Source organism: Equus caballus, chromosome 4, assembly GCF_041296265.1.
Source record: "Equus caballus isolate H_3958 breed thoroughbred chromosome 4, TB-T2T, whole genome shotgun sequence".
NCBI lineage: Eukaryota > Metazoa > Chordata > Mammalia > Perissodactyla > Equidae > Equus > Equus caballus.
Genome location: NC_091687.1, coordinates 81,784,453 through 81,799,349, shown reverse-complemented (window position 1 = coordinate 81,799,349; position 14,897 = coordinate 81,784,453).

The window sequence follows — 14,897 nt, the reverse complement described above, 5'->3', positions numbered from 1 at the left end:
TGTGGTGCCTGGCAGTTTAGGAAGTTTCGTTAACCGGCTTTTTGCTGGCTAGGAGATCTCAGGGAGAAGTCTGAAGGCAAATGGGACACGCTGAGCTGTGGTATCAGAATGCCCTGCCTCATCCAGTTGGTGACAGGAAACGTTTCTGAGAGGCATCAACCTGCTCCTCAGAGGACTTCTGAAATGTTAGTAAACTCTAGAGTGGACCTACCTGTTTAGTGGGTGCCAAAATCTAGACTTGCTCAAGTAAAAGATTTGCTTTACTTGCTTTATGCTTGAATAAAGGATTTTATTTGCTGCATATCTCCTATATCAGCCCAGAGCACTAAAATCTCACTGAACTTCCCATCCTATCCCATTCATTCTCTTATCCAACAAATATTTATTGACTGAACACTATGTACCAGATCCTAAAGCCACATTGTAATTTTTAAAGAGTCAAGTTGATGATAGGGTGTAGTTACTGATCCAGAAATATTTTGGCTAATGGCTAGTGGCCTCTCTGAAACTCAGAGCCTTCATCCAAACTCACTTTATTCTGTGAGCCTCTCCAGGAGGGATCATGGAGCATTCATTGTGGTACCCCCGCCATTGGGCCCAGTACATGAGATCCTGGTTTTGAACACAGTTTATCGAATGGATTAACATGATGAGGAACAGCCTGAGCAGATACCTAAGTGGCCTAAATGTTGAAACTAGAGAAGTGATTTCCTTTTCAGGGAAAGCAGGGAGTGGGGAGAAAGCAGTTTCAGATTGGGGATGTGGAAAACATTAATACTTTACACTGATTTTAGGGCCAATGGTGGTAGATGTTTTAAGGAAGTTTTTGGATGTTTTTTACTTAAAGATATATATTGAGCCTCTATTGAGGGTTGAAAAGTGGGGATAGCACTGAACTGAAATGGCAGTGGAGTTCCCAGTCTAGTTGGCAAGACAGACAAGTCAGCAGGCAATTACAATACAGTGCGACAAATGGGGGAAGTGTAGTGTGCCATGAACACACATAGGAGGATTCATAATCTAGTTTGCAAGAGGGAGTCCTCTGAATGTCACTTTCTTTATTACTCTAGAGATCCAGCCCTGGCCAGGCATCCAGATAAAGCCTTTAGAGGAACACCCAGAAAATCCTATTCTTAGAGTCTAAGACCACTGGGTCAACCATTTTCTAATCGAAGACCCAATTTCAGGGCCTGAGTAGTCGTGTACCTCTTTTGTATGGTCTTAGCCTTGAGGGGTCATTCTGACCAGATCTCTAAACAAAGGAGTCTTATTTCCAGGAGTTGATGCAGCTCAATAAGGATATTTTGTGTCAGACATTGTGAACTTTCACGCACTGAGACCCTCCTCTGTGCCCCCAGTTCTCACTCTTATTCTCTCTCTGCCTCTCTCCTCTCTCTCTCTTTCTCCACACAAAATTTCAATCCCCCAAAATTGATACTCGCTTTGTAGATAAGGAAATGAATTTGGAGAGATTAAGAAACTTCCTCAAGGTCACTCAGCTAGTGAGTAGTAGAGTCAAAAATCAATCTTATTTTAGAGGCCTTATTCGTTCTACCACAACATACTGCAGTATAACCTAATTAAAAACCACATTTTTTTTTTCTGACCAAATCCTAGGTTACTGGGCCTCAGGGTCTAAATTTCTCTTTGTATCTCATGGTTCTTTATATCACAGTTCACAGATCTCTTCGTCAAAAGGGTTGTTCTGTTCTTTGAAGACAAAAATGACAATGGGTGGGTCTCCTGAGGAGGTCTCCCTGAGGTGAGGCAGATGGTGGTCTGCGTGAGTGCCCTTCCCTTGCCCCCCGCTTTGCTGTCTGTTTTTTGTGGGCTGGGAGGAGCAGTGGAAAGAACACTGGGCTAAGCTGGGTGACTGGGGCTCCCGTCAACAGGTTCTGGTCTTGGGCAGTTCATTTCAACTTTGAGCCTCAATTTTCTCACCAGTAAAATTGTCAAAAGCTCTCTTTCAGATCTGAATCTCTTACTGGAGTTCCCATAGGATTGGAGGGAGGGAGATGTTGTGTGTGGTTGTAGGTGGTGGTATGTAGTGGTGGGGTGGGGTGGGGAGAAACTGCATTTGCTAGTGGATTTCCACTCCTAGGAGGAGGAAACCTTAGCCATCGACAAGAGCTTATCTATCTGAGAGAGGGGGCCAGTTCCTAGGTGGCCCAAGCTAGAGTTTTTTGACCCCCATCTTGTATCTTCAGCTTCACTTTTGCTTCTGGGTTTCAGTCAAAATGAATTATTTTAATTGCAGAAATCTTTTTAAATGGTTGAACTTTAAAATATAATCTTTTCAGATCATATGAAATTTTATTTAGAGGATAGAAGAAGTTACAGATATTTTATTTATCCTGGAATATGAAAGGGAGGAGCTCTTTTGTAATCTAATTTATATTTCTTAATATAAAGTGGTTCATCTCTGCTATCATTAGTGGGGATTATGCTCTCTATTTAGAGTTGTGAATAAAGTCAATGATGGGTAATCCAAACATATGCACAATTACACATTTCAAATTGTTTATTTCTTTAGCAGCCAACAGGAAGGTCATTTCCTATTTATTATTTTTGATGCTGTAATTTGGAGAGAGGACAAAATGTTGACTGGCCAATAGATTATGACCTGGTGCTTACTGTGTTATCACATATTATTCTAAAGCTTCAGGTGCGCCTATCTACACAATGTTGTAAATTTCGTATCATTAATTGTTCATAAGTGGGAGCTGATGTTTTGTCATCTCATGAACCCAGGTACCTAAAATTCAATTAATGCTGTTAAGAAAAGCACCACATGGCTTCAAGTTTGCACAGGTTGCTGAAGCATCTGTAGCTTCTTGATTCCACAAGGAGGGCATGTATTTGAACTCGTTTTTCTAGCAGGGAGTAAGGTGTTTTGAGCTATAATCTGGAAAAGGAGATTTAGGCCAGGAAGGAACAGATTTTCGGCATTTTTATTTCACTCAAAGGAGCTCTCCTGAGGGACTGAATCTCTGTCTCTGGTCATCTCTGACCAGCTGAGCCAACTGAACCAAATAAGTAGGTGGCCAGCAATAAATCCCACCTCCCACCCGGGACAGTTGTAATTATTAGCCTAGACCCCAGGAGAGCTTGTTCCTTCTGGTAGTTTTCTCTCAGTCCCTGGGAAACTCAGCAAAAAAGTCTGCCTTCCCAGATATGCCTTGGAGTCCGCCTCTGGCAGTCCATCAGAGGACGAGACTTCTAAGGGCCCTGTTGTAAGAATTTCTGCTGCAGATCACAGAGACTTATGTACTGGAAACTGATACCAGAAGCACCCCAGCTGGTCTTAACTCCCATGATACAACAGAAGACCAGAGGTGACTTTTTACATAACTGGGTCCCCATCCATTCTATTTTAAATTCCACCTGGATGCTACCAGGGTGGAACAAAGCACAGGCTTGTGACCACTGGCTTTCAGGCGGGGGCGGAGAATGGCATTCTGGATGTCCTGCTATCCTTTGGTGGCCAGAAAAGCCTGTAGGAATGACCGAGTTGGAGCAGCAGAGGAGACACCAGTGACAGAACCAGGAGAAAGAGCAGGAGTGGGAAAAGGATGCTGTCTTGTTTTTTAAATTTCCACAACTACGAAAGCAAAATTTGTTTGTCTGCTTGTCCTAGAAATTAAGATTGAAGAAGCCTCATAAAGTGTTAATAGAAGGGGGCTTATCTTGAATGGTATTTGTACAGATTATGCAATCTTTTTGGAATGGGGGAATAAAAGTGAAAACAACCCTTGACAAACAAGAGTGGTCACTGTTGCCAGAGGGCACAGGCGAGCAAAACACACAAAACTGAAACTCGTGGAGAGTGTTGAATCTCTCAAAATCCGTTTTCAAAAAGTTTTCCTGAATATTGTAAAACAAAACAACTCAATTAATGAGCTATTATCAACTTTAATAAGTTATCAAGAAAACTATGTCAAAAATCTTGCATTTACATTTTTTAGAGTACTATTTATGGAGTGATCACTGGGGTGTCTATAATGGAAAAAAGAAATTTTCTCTTTCCTTCTTTTTTTATTAAAATCAAACAATCTCACATTTTACGGGAGAAAACTTAGAGGCAAAAGTCATTTAGAAAGACTTGACTGTGTCTGTCTGATTCTAACTGCTGGTCCACATAACTACACTTAATTGTTATGATGTAATACATATCCTTCTGCCAACAAAATGCCCATCAAAAATCAGCAAATGCTGAGACTGTTTTTGTGTTCAAAGTTGTCATTCAGATGTTGAACCATTGGCTACTGTCCTCATTAGGAGTGGGTAGTGTGTCACGGTGGAGTTTCAGTCTGGCCAGGTAACAAATATCATTTGGTGTTTACTCACGTCTCAATCTTCATATGGAGGTGAATCACATTTAAACTTGACCTTAATTTTTTCTCTTTTCTGACTGACATCCTTAGTGATTTCTTATTTACTCCTAAGTTTTAAACCCATTGGTGTGACTTCTAAAATCCTTCATTGAGGATTTGTCCATAGCAGTCATTTCTGATTAAATTCACTCTATTTCCTCATACTTGTTCTCCCTCGGCAGCTCAACTTTTTCTTCCCTTCTCCATAAGCAGAGCCTGCATGTTTCTATTTCAATTTCCTGAGAAACACTGTGCCCATGCCTAGAATTTTTTCTTCTTTCCTTTTCACTTAACCCACCTACCCTTCCTTTAGGTCATACCACTTCAGGAAGCCTTCCACAGCTAACCATATAAGATGTCTCTCTCTGCCCGACTCCTACATCATCTGAGGGACCGATCAGAAAATTTATCGCTTGATTTACTTTTGCTCTCTGATAGTTTTATGTGCCTTAATTGCAACTCACTAATTAGATTATAAATGTCTTCAAATCAAAGAGTATGAGTAATTTCTTTGCAATCCCCTTTGCCTACAACAAGGCTGAGTGAGTAGTAGGCATTCAATAACGGTTGTGTCGTTGTTGTTTTAAAGATAAGTAACCTCTCATAACAGTGGAATCAGTGAGCATTAAGTTGAGAGCTGTCAGCATTGACATAATCTACTAATTTCCCACTTTTCAATTGGAAATTTGCCATGACTTGTACCTAGTACATTGCATTTGTATGTGCCACATGATTTGCACAAGTTCCAAGGGGACCACCGGACGGCTATGTCTAGAGTATTCACAGCTTCGGTTTCTGCTAGGGTTACACTCGGTAAATAAACTGATCCTCATAAATCTTTCTGACAAATCTGTAGCTGTGCCATGTGCTCCTTCCAGGTAAGTTTGTTGAGCCAGGCTAATAACTCAAACTCTTACTGGAGTTTCCTCCGGAGAATGCTTTTATTTGAGTAGGCAAGTGCTCAGAGCCCAGGAGATTTACGAGGGTTCAGAGACATAAACACAAACTACGTACTAGGTGTGAGGCGTGTTCCAACTGCAGCCCTCTCACCTTCTGTTAATGATTACGGGAAGGGAGGCATCAATACAAAAACAGCCGACTCGAGGGCTCTCAAGTTCGCAATCTGATGAAGTCTTCTGGTGCCAGACCAACTTTTGGGGTTATCACATGGCTTAGTGAAGCAGCTTCCAAAATGGGCTGAAAACCACAATATTGATATACCGGGCCACATGCCAGAACAGAGCCTGGGTCCGGCTGACTGAGTAAAAGATTCCAGTTGCTACTTTAGCACCAGCGTATTGTCTGGAATCCCCAGGGCACACTCATGAAACCAGCACCAGACAAATTCAGTGGAGCCACTTTTTAATGCTGTTTTGGGGAGAGAACTAATATTTGCCTTATGGGTTAACTGAGTTATGGCAGGCTTCGCCTGGAAGGAGTTTTCCTTCAGGAACTGATTTGGCCCTTAGCATATCTTAATCTTATAGTAATTGTTGGCAGACCAGGGTGGGGCTCGGTTCTGGAATTTTACCCTTCATACTCCTCTCCCCTCCTTGCCCCAGGGGTTCTGATGGATAAAGCATGCACAGAGAGAACTGAACCAGTTTGGGCAAAGTATCAACTTTATGAAGTGTAAGGCTTCCTGGTAGAGCTGGATTATGCAAAGCGAAGTTTCCTATTCCTTCCCCCTCAATTGAAGACAGCAAGGCTGACAAAGTGAGGTTGATCCAATATATCCACCCAGTCTCAGGCTGAGAAGCTGGACCTGAGAGAAGAGGCTGGGGTGAGGCAACCAGAAGTGAAGTGAGCTCACTCTACTTGAGGATGTCCAGGTCTATGAAGAGGGAAGGAGCACATGGCACAGCTACAGATTTGTCAGAAAGGTTTATGAGGATCAGTTTATTTACCGAGTGTAACCCTACTTTTGAAGCACCCACAGCTGATGGAGACCAACTGACTGGCCACTCTTTCTCCAGAAGAGGGGAGCAAACAATGAGGAGGGAAATAGGGTACAAATAGAAAAAAAATGAGAGTACAGAAATGTTGACGGAAGTCCTTCCTTCCTTGGGCAGAGAAAGCAAGTTGATCAGTCCTGCCATTTACTGTAAAATGTAGTGTTGCAAGCCCTCAAAATAGATGCGCAGGCAGATTAAGAACCTTCACGGAAGCCGTGAGGTGTAGGCGTGGGGAGGGGTTTGCATAGGGCACATCAGTGCTCACTGAGCACCATCCACTTCCGCACTTGGAAGTCGTGGTCCGCAGAGTGGTGTCTTCTTATCAGCCACCCTGGATTGTACAGATTAACCCAGAGGAGCAGAGGGATGGTTTCACCAAAAATCATAATGTCCCTCAGTAAAGTCCTCCTCTACTTTTTAAACCTTACAAGACATTATTAGGTTTATTTTTCTGCTTGTGGTTTTCTTTGGTAACATTAAAAGTAATTCAGGATCCCTCACGCATTGTCATCTCAGGCAAGTGGCCCAGAAGCATGCTGGGTGGCCTTGAGTAACTAATACGAGGTTAGAAAGGTGGATGAGGAGAAATCACAAGATAGATAATCAACAGATGGCTTAAAATCAGTAGGCTAAATTTGAGAAATATATTGTAATATTGATGTATATAGATGCTAATAAAAATGCAGAAGAAACATTTTGATTCATTTAATATGCATAATTATTTTTTGACCAATTGCCTAAATTTTCAGACTAGACAAAACATGTTATAGCTGCTTTTGATTGCATATAAAGAAATACACTAAATTTTTTCAGTATAATTTAAGTCATTTGATAACACTTTTGATGGAGGGTTATTTTTGTTAATTGCTTGCTTTAAGGTGTGTCTTGGAATTCAAAAAACGAACCAAAAAAAAGGAGTTGAAAGTCATAAATATATTTCACAGCTGGAGAAAACAGAAAAACCACTTAGAAAGATTAAGCTCGTGCGGCAGTGTTTATCTTTGTGGCTTAGTTTTATGCAGTAGCCCTCAGCAAGTCTTGGACTCTTTTCTGCGCCTCCTTTCCTAATATTTAAACTCTACCGTTCAGTAATCTAATCAAAGGAGTACAACAGTGAACCAACGGAACTTTGCAAAACAACCTAAATAAAATGATCATCCCACTGAGATTCTCACAATACCCTAGGTTTTAAAAAATCTTATATATGCAGTAATTAGACAATTGTATAAGTCTTGTAATGAAAAACAGCAGTTTTCCACTTCTTCTCTTGCCATTTACCCCTCTTCAGAAGTACTAACTTGCAGCTCTTTTGGCTGAATTCTTTTGGTATTCTCTACCAGTTTGCTAAATATTATACTTGTACTGTTACTTCTTAATTTTTGAAATTTTAGGTATTGTCTGTGGCTTTCCACTGTGGAAGCTGGGGATTTGCCCTGTTTTACGCCTCCCCTCCCCCTCACTCACGTGTACTGCAGCACGTGTGAAGGATACTTCATATTCTTTATATTCCTGATATGGATATGTTAAGATTGTGGTTAGATCAACAGTCAGTTTTTATATTATTATGGCACATTATGTTATTCATGCTAAGCTGTATAGTATATTAAGATTATTTTCCTTTTCCACACTTGCCTTTTTTCCCCATTGTCTGGTTTCTTTGTGCTTATTCAACCCCAATCCTTACCAGTTGCTAAATGTCCTCAGATGAATCAGAAGTTCTATCAATATCATCTTTTTGATGCAGAGTCTCCCAGTGTCCTCTGACCTGTTCAAGTCTGGAACAGTTGCTTCCACATCTGTTGCCCAAGTGTCATCTGGGATCTGCTTCACCATTAATCCCAGAGATCACATTTTTCTTGTGTCTATATAAAAACCTCATTTTCTGAGTCATATATTTCTCAGTTTTGGTTTAGTGTCGTGGTCTAGTGGAGCACATACTCCTGTAGCTTCCCAAAGAAGAGTGTATGTGAGATAAAATTTATGAGAATTTGCCTGTCTTAAAACAGCTTTATCCAATCCTGATAGTTTGGCCAGGCATTGAATTCTAGGTTAGGAATAATTTTCTTTCAGAATTTTGAAGACATTCTATTGTTTTTAGTTTTGATTGTTGCTATCAAAACATATGAATATGTTTCAACTCCAGATCCTTTGTACATGAATTTACGTTTTTCTCTGTTACCTTTTAGAATCTTCTCTGTCTCCATAATGTTTGGAAATTTCATGATGTTGTGGGTATATTTTCATCAATTGGTCTAGATATTCAGTAAGTCTCCTCAATATGAAAACTCAAGTTTTTCACTTGTAGAAAAAAAGTTTTCAAATTATTTCATTGTTGATTTTCTCTCCTCTACTTTGTTTCTTCTTTTTAGAACCCCTATTTTGTGAATGTTAGATGAACACTCTGATTCTATAACTTTTGCAAGTGTTCTGTCCTATTTTCCGTATCTGTTTTTTCCAATTTCTGTGAGATTTTTTTCAATTACATCTTTCTTGGTTTCTACTGCTTTTTTCATTTCTGCTAGTATACATGTGTATGTGTGGTTATGTATATATGTGTGCATGTGTGTGTGTGTATGTGTATGATCCAAGAGTTCTTTTTTATGTTCTCTGCAGGTCCCTTTTTAAAATTAAATAGCATCCTGTTGTAATTTCAAGGGTGTGATATCTTCTCATCATTTTGAATATGTGTATTAGTTTTCTATTACTGCCGTAAAAAATTCTCACAATTTTAGTGGCTTAAAATAATGCACATTTATTATGTTAAAGTTCTGGTGGTCAGAGGTCTAAAATGGATCAGCAGGGCTGGGTTGCTTCTGGAGGTCCTGGGGGAAAATCTGTTTGCTTGCCAATTCCAGTTTCTAGAGGTTGCCTGCATTCCTTGGCTCATAGTTGCCTTCCTCACATCACTCTGACCTCCTTCTGCTTCTATTGTCATATCTTCATTGACTGCGATCCTCCTGCCTCCCCCTTATAAGGACCCTTGTGATTATATTAGGACCACGTGGAGAATGCAGGAAAATCTCCCCATCTTAACTTAATCACACCTGCAAAATCCCTTTTGTTATGTGAGATAACATATTCATAGGTTCCAGGGGTTAAGACATTGTAGTGGGTTGAGTGGTGGGCCCCCAAAAAGATATGTCTGCATTCTAATAACCAGAACCTATGAATGTAATCTTATTTGGATTTTTTCAAATTTTCTTTCTTTGCAGATGTAATTAAATCAAGAATCTTAAATGAGATCTTCCTGGACTATCTGAGTGGGTCCTAAATCCAATGACAAGAGAACCTAAGAGAGAGAGAAAAGGAAGAGACACAGATACAGGAAAGAGGAGAAGGCCGTGTGAGTCTGAGGCAGATATCCCATGTGAGCCTGAGGCAGATATCGGATCAATGTCGCAAGGCATGTCAGGAACCACCAGAAGCTGGAAGAGCCGAGGAAGTATTATCCCCTGGAGCCTCCAGAGGGAGTGCAGCCCTGTGGGCACCTTTTTTCAGATTTCTGGTCCCCAGAACTGTGAGAGAATAAATTTCTGTTGTTTTAAACCACCCTGTTTGTGGTACTTTGTTATGACAGCCCTGGAAAACCAGCTTAGATGTGGACATATTTGGGGAGGTCATTATTCTGTCAAACATAGTACATTAATGATATTTCTTTGCGATTTTCTTCCCCCTGCTTCTTCTAAGTTGTTTTATTCTGTTTGTTTCGGCTCTGTCATTTTAGCAGCTTGATTCAGATGTCTGGTAGTCCTTTGTTGTTGCTCATGATTGTAAGTGGAATTCTTAAAAGCCAACTGGAAGTTCTAAGCGTGTGTGTAGGACTTACTGACTTTGGATTTTATTTTAGGGAGCTCTTGATGGGTCATTTTATTGGTGAATCTTCAATACCAGTATATTCATGTCTTGTCCCTTAGGCTGGTCAAATTCCCCAGAGAAGAATATTCTAGTCTCCAATCTTGATGATATCAGCTAATGTTCTTTAGTAGAGGAAAGGACTTGAGAGGTCTTAGCATTCACTGTCCAAATATAGTCTGTGTGTGTGTATGTTTTCTTTTAGTATGACCAGACTTGTGCTGAAAATTTAATATGGTCCTCACTGAAATAGATTATAACTTAAAGGGTTAAGTTGCTACACTGGGAACAACTGAATCAGAATCGAGGGCAACTTTTATTACTGGGAAACGTGAGAAATACAATTAACTAGTGAGTTTCAGTGGTTAGGTTTATTCCTAAAACAAAAAACTCTTATGATTCTGAAGTCTAAGCTAAGAAAAGCTCCTCTTCAAAAGTGCCACTAATCAGATTAGTTAGTATAAAATGAGACATTTTCCTTTTGCAACTACGATTATTCTCTCTCTCATTAAGAATCAGCGATGGCAGTTGACGGCTGTAAAACCAAACACGCATCTGGATAACTGAAAATTTTAGTTTTAAACTGGAATCTATGTTGCCTGTTTGTGGCATATCCTCTAAGATTTGCTTGTTGCGTTTGTAGACCATTCTGGCTGACTAATAATCATGACACCAAATGACTTCTGTCACCATTTCTTAGGGTTTCGAAACCTTCTCTGTCTTTCTCCCCTAATTTCTCTTGCTCTCATTCCTTCTCTTTCCTTATTCTCATGTTCTGTTGCTTCCTCCTTTTGCTTTTCTTTCCTTCTTGTAACCTGATGGACAAAATGACAAAATTGGCTTACCTTCCCAACTGATGTTCCAGCCACCTCCCTCTCCCGAAAAGCTGATGTTTCTGGAACTATAAGAATTGGTGATTTAAGTGTTTGAATCCTGCTACCCCCAAGAAACCTTTTGCCAGCAGTCATCTTTTAGTTCCGCCCAGAAATAGACTCTACAGGGTACAGCACACTGTTTAGGTAACAGTTGTGCTTTTTATTTGAATTGAAAAGAACGGAAGGTTAGAGAATGTGTAGTTTACCCTCAGGCCACTGAATTATCTTACCTCTCTGGAGGCCAGAGATGATGGGCATATCTAGTCAAAGTTTTAAAATCTTTTAAAACGTAGAATTTCACCACAGTGTTCTTCAATCCTCCTAACTTTTCAGGGACCATTCACATCTTAGAAGCCTGATGAACTTTTCTTCTCATACAAATGATCTGTAATGGTTTGTTTAGAGGCTCTAGAAGGAGAGGACCATTGTTATACACGTGACTGAATAACTCCTTTTCTTTTTGAAAAATGCACCTGCACAAAGCCATGAGAATGGATAAAACGCTTAGGACACTCAGCCCACCAGAGCAGCCAAATTGATCCTGGCAGTCCTTGAGATAGCTGGCATCACAGCCAGCTTATTCAAATCCTCTCAGCAGCAGAGGATGAATATAAACTTTTTATTTCCATCGACAGTTAAGCAGATGACTGAGTGTCTCCACTTTAACGATGCTGTACATCCTTGGCAACCCTTGAAGTGGCCTGCTTTCAGACACAGAGGACTCCTGCTTGAAAGGGCAGTGCAATAAAGCACAGTCTTTTGTTGCTCTGGGCAGTGGTGGAAACCAGCAAATGGAGAGACAGAGGGGGCAGAAATGTGGTGTTCATTAGAGCTTCTGACTAAGCTGAATTAGTAAGATGCAAAACAGTGGGTAATGGGAACAGCCCAGTCAGATCATCTCTGAAGTCTTCACCTCTCGAGGTGAGTAACCCAAATTCCTTAGCAATTTGTCAGGGATACCATCTTCCAAGTCCACTGCTCAACTGTCAGTGATTCTAAAGGTCAGCTTTTAGAGGTGAACTTGGCACAGCACGGCCCTCGGTCATGGTGGCCCATCGGCAACCAATGCCCCTCTGCTTCTCAGGGTCTCTCTTCTCCCAGAGAAATCTTCATACAGGATTCCCTTCAAAATTATGCCCCACCCCCTAATTTACTCAGTGCATAGAATCTTGCTGGCTGTTGGGAGAAAAATAATGTGATTAAATTCACTCATACTGCAGATGTCTAAAAGCCGCAACCTTCCAAAGATATTAGCATCTTAAGAGACCCTGGAGGTTAATGTAAGTGATTTCACTAATTGAAAGGATTTCAAACAGAAGAATCTAGTAAAATAAAGAATTACGAAGACAGTAGGGCGCCATCTGGTAACAAAGCAAGGAAGCTTTCTTTTTGCTCTTAATTCCAGACACAACTTTATGCAAAAGTAAGAGTATCTTTCTCATGGTTTGTAGTCCTTTTCACACTTCCCAGATTCATATTTAAAAGGCGTCTAGAATATCACTTGCAAAATTAAACTGCTGAAGAATATATCTACTATTTTGTTTTAGGAAAAAATGTGCAGGGCAATCATTTAGTTAATCCACTGTTGCAAAAAATTATGGAATCGGTGAGTGTAAAAGATGCAAGTACCTCTTTGAAACTCACCAGAAACAGATGTCTCTCTACCTATGCTTTTCAGTGAAAATGTGATCCCTCTACCCGTAGCATTTTCAATTCCATAATTAAATTCAGTTGCATTGTTAATGTACTGTTGACATTAACTTGTATCTCATATACACAAGGCTGGGAATACACATATGTTAACTTGAAACAGCTGTTTGCAAAATTAGTACAATATGACCAATACTTCTTTTAACTATTATGTCCTTCCATTTAAACATGATTTGCATCTGTATGCACTTATTATATATAAAATTGAAGGAAGACATGACATAAAAATGATGAATTTTGATGCTACATTAATATTGCATTTGACAATAGTACAGTAGAAAAAAGAAAGTTAACAGAATATATCTACATATCAGAAGTCATGCCCCATTGAAGGGCAGGGCCTGTGTGGACATCTTCCCACACACCCTAGGATCCAGTTAGCGGACAGCTCTAGATGGAGCCATCACTGTAGCTTCTCTCCCGTCTTGTCTGTTCTTGGGAATGGCAGAATCTTTGGGATAAGTTGTGTGATGTTCCCTGCTTCCTCCAACAGCCCCATTTCTGGATCGCTCTTATCTGAAATTCCACAACTAAAAATGTCTCATGTTGCTCTCTCTTAAAACTTTGGCACCACAAAAAAAAAAGATTGTCAACAGTTGTTAGCTCAGGTCCCAATCTTTAAAACAAAAACAAAAACAAAAACAAAAACAAAAACCTTTGGTACCATCGTGAGGGCTTGCGGTACAAGGCCTGGTGATTCATTAAACCTGGGCATGCCTTCATCACACTCTTTTCAGTTTTGATAGCGGCAAGGCAGAGAGAGCATCAGCTACTGCTGCGATGAGCAATGGGTGGGGTACAGCCTGGACCGTAGACCTGTGTGGACTGCAAGGCTTAGGGCCCTGCATCTGGTGTCCACAGCTCCCCAAGCACCAGACAGCCTCCCCAGAGCCCAGGCAGGCAGCTTCCGAATGTGGCTTCTCCAGCTACCTCTTTTATGCCTCATCGCAGTCCTCAGGGCACAATGGGAATAAACAAATAATTGGCACTTGCTAGAGAGGGTTTTAGGAAGTGATAATGCTATCTCTGACACAATGCTTTGTCAAAGCCTCTTAGACAAGTTCTATTTTGAGCATAATTTCTAACTCCAGAATATGTGAGGGTTCGTTAGTACATTTATTTTTTCATTTTATAAAAATTCACTGAGTGTCTTTTCTTGGCTAGGCAATTTCTTTCTAAACTGAGAATGCGAAGATTAAAATACCAAGTGAAAGAATCCAACCACAAAAGACCACGTATTGTGTGACCCTATTTGTACGAAATGTTCAGGATAAGTAAATCTGTAGAAACAGAAAGTAGATTCAGTAGTCGTCTAAGGCTGGGGGATGGAGGAGGGGAAGGGTGGAGAGTCACTGCCATGCTTCTTTTGGGGTGACAAAAATCTTCTAAAGTTAGATTATGGTGATGGTCGCAAGCCTATGTAAATATACCAACAAGCATTGAATTGTAGACTTTAAATAACTAGACTTTAGATGAGTTCTAAACTCAGACTTTAAATGAGTGAACAGTGTAAACTGTATCTCAATAAAATCATTGAAAATAAATAATAAATAAACACAACCAAACAAACAATAAATTCCCTTCCTCACAGAGTTGACATTCCAGGGGGTACAAATCATTAAACAAAGAAAGATAAAGGCTGGCATAGGGGTAAGTAGAGAGTGCTAAGGGAGCACAGAGAAAGGACACTTTGACCGGTATTTGGGGAATCAGAGAAAGATTCCTAGAGGAGATGGCATCTAAAGCTGAGAAGTGGTAGACAGAGAAAGGAATTTTGGGCAAAAATATTTGCTGAGCTCCTACCCTCAGTTAGACACTGTATGGTGGAAAGATAAATGAGTCGATTCTAGGCCTTGAGAGGCTAAGGCTAGTGGGGTAGGATATAAATAGGTGATTATAGATAATTATTATATAATTTGGTAGTGCAATGCCAGAGATGGACACAGGAATTGTGGAAATAACAAGAAGGGGAAATAAATCCAGTTAAGGAGGTGGAGGCTGAACAAAAGTTTGATTTGGGGGCTACAGTGTGTTTTAACCTAATAAGCTGTAGAATTGTGATCTTGCCAAGAGCCTTCCACCCAATGGCATCCTCTGCCACAGTTTGCAGCGTTCCATTATGCTGCCACTGC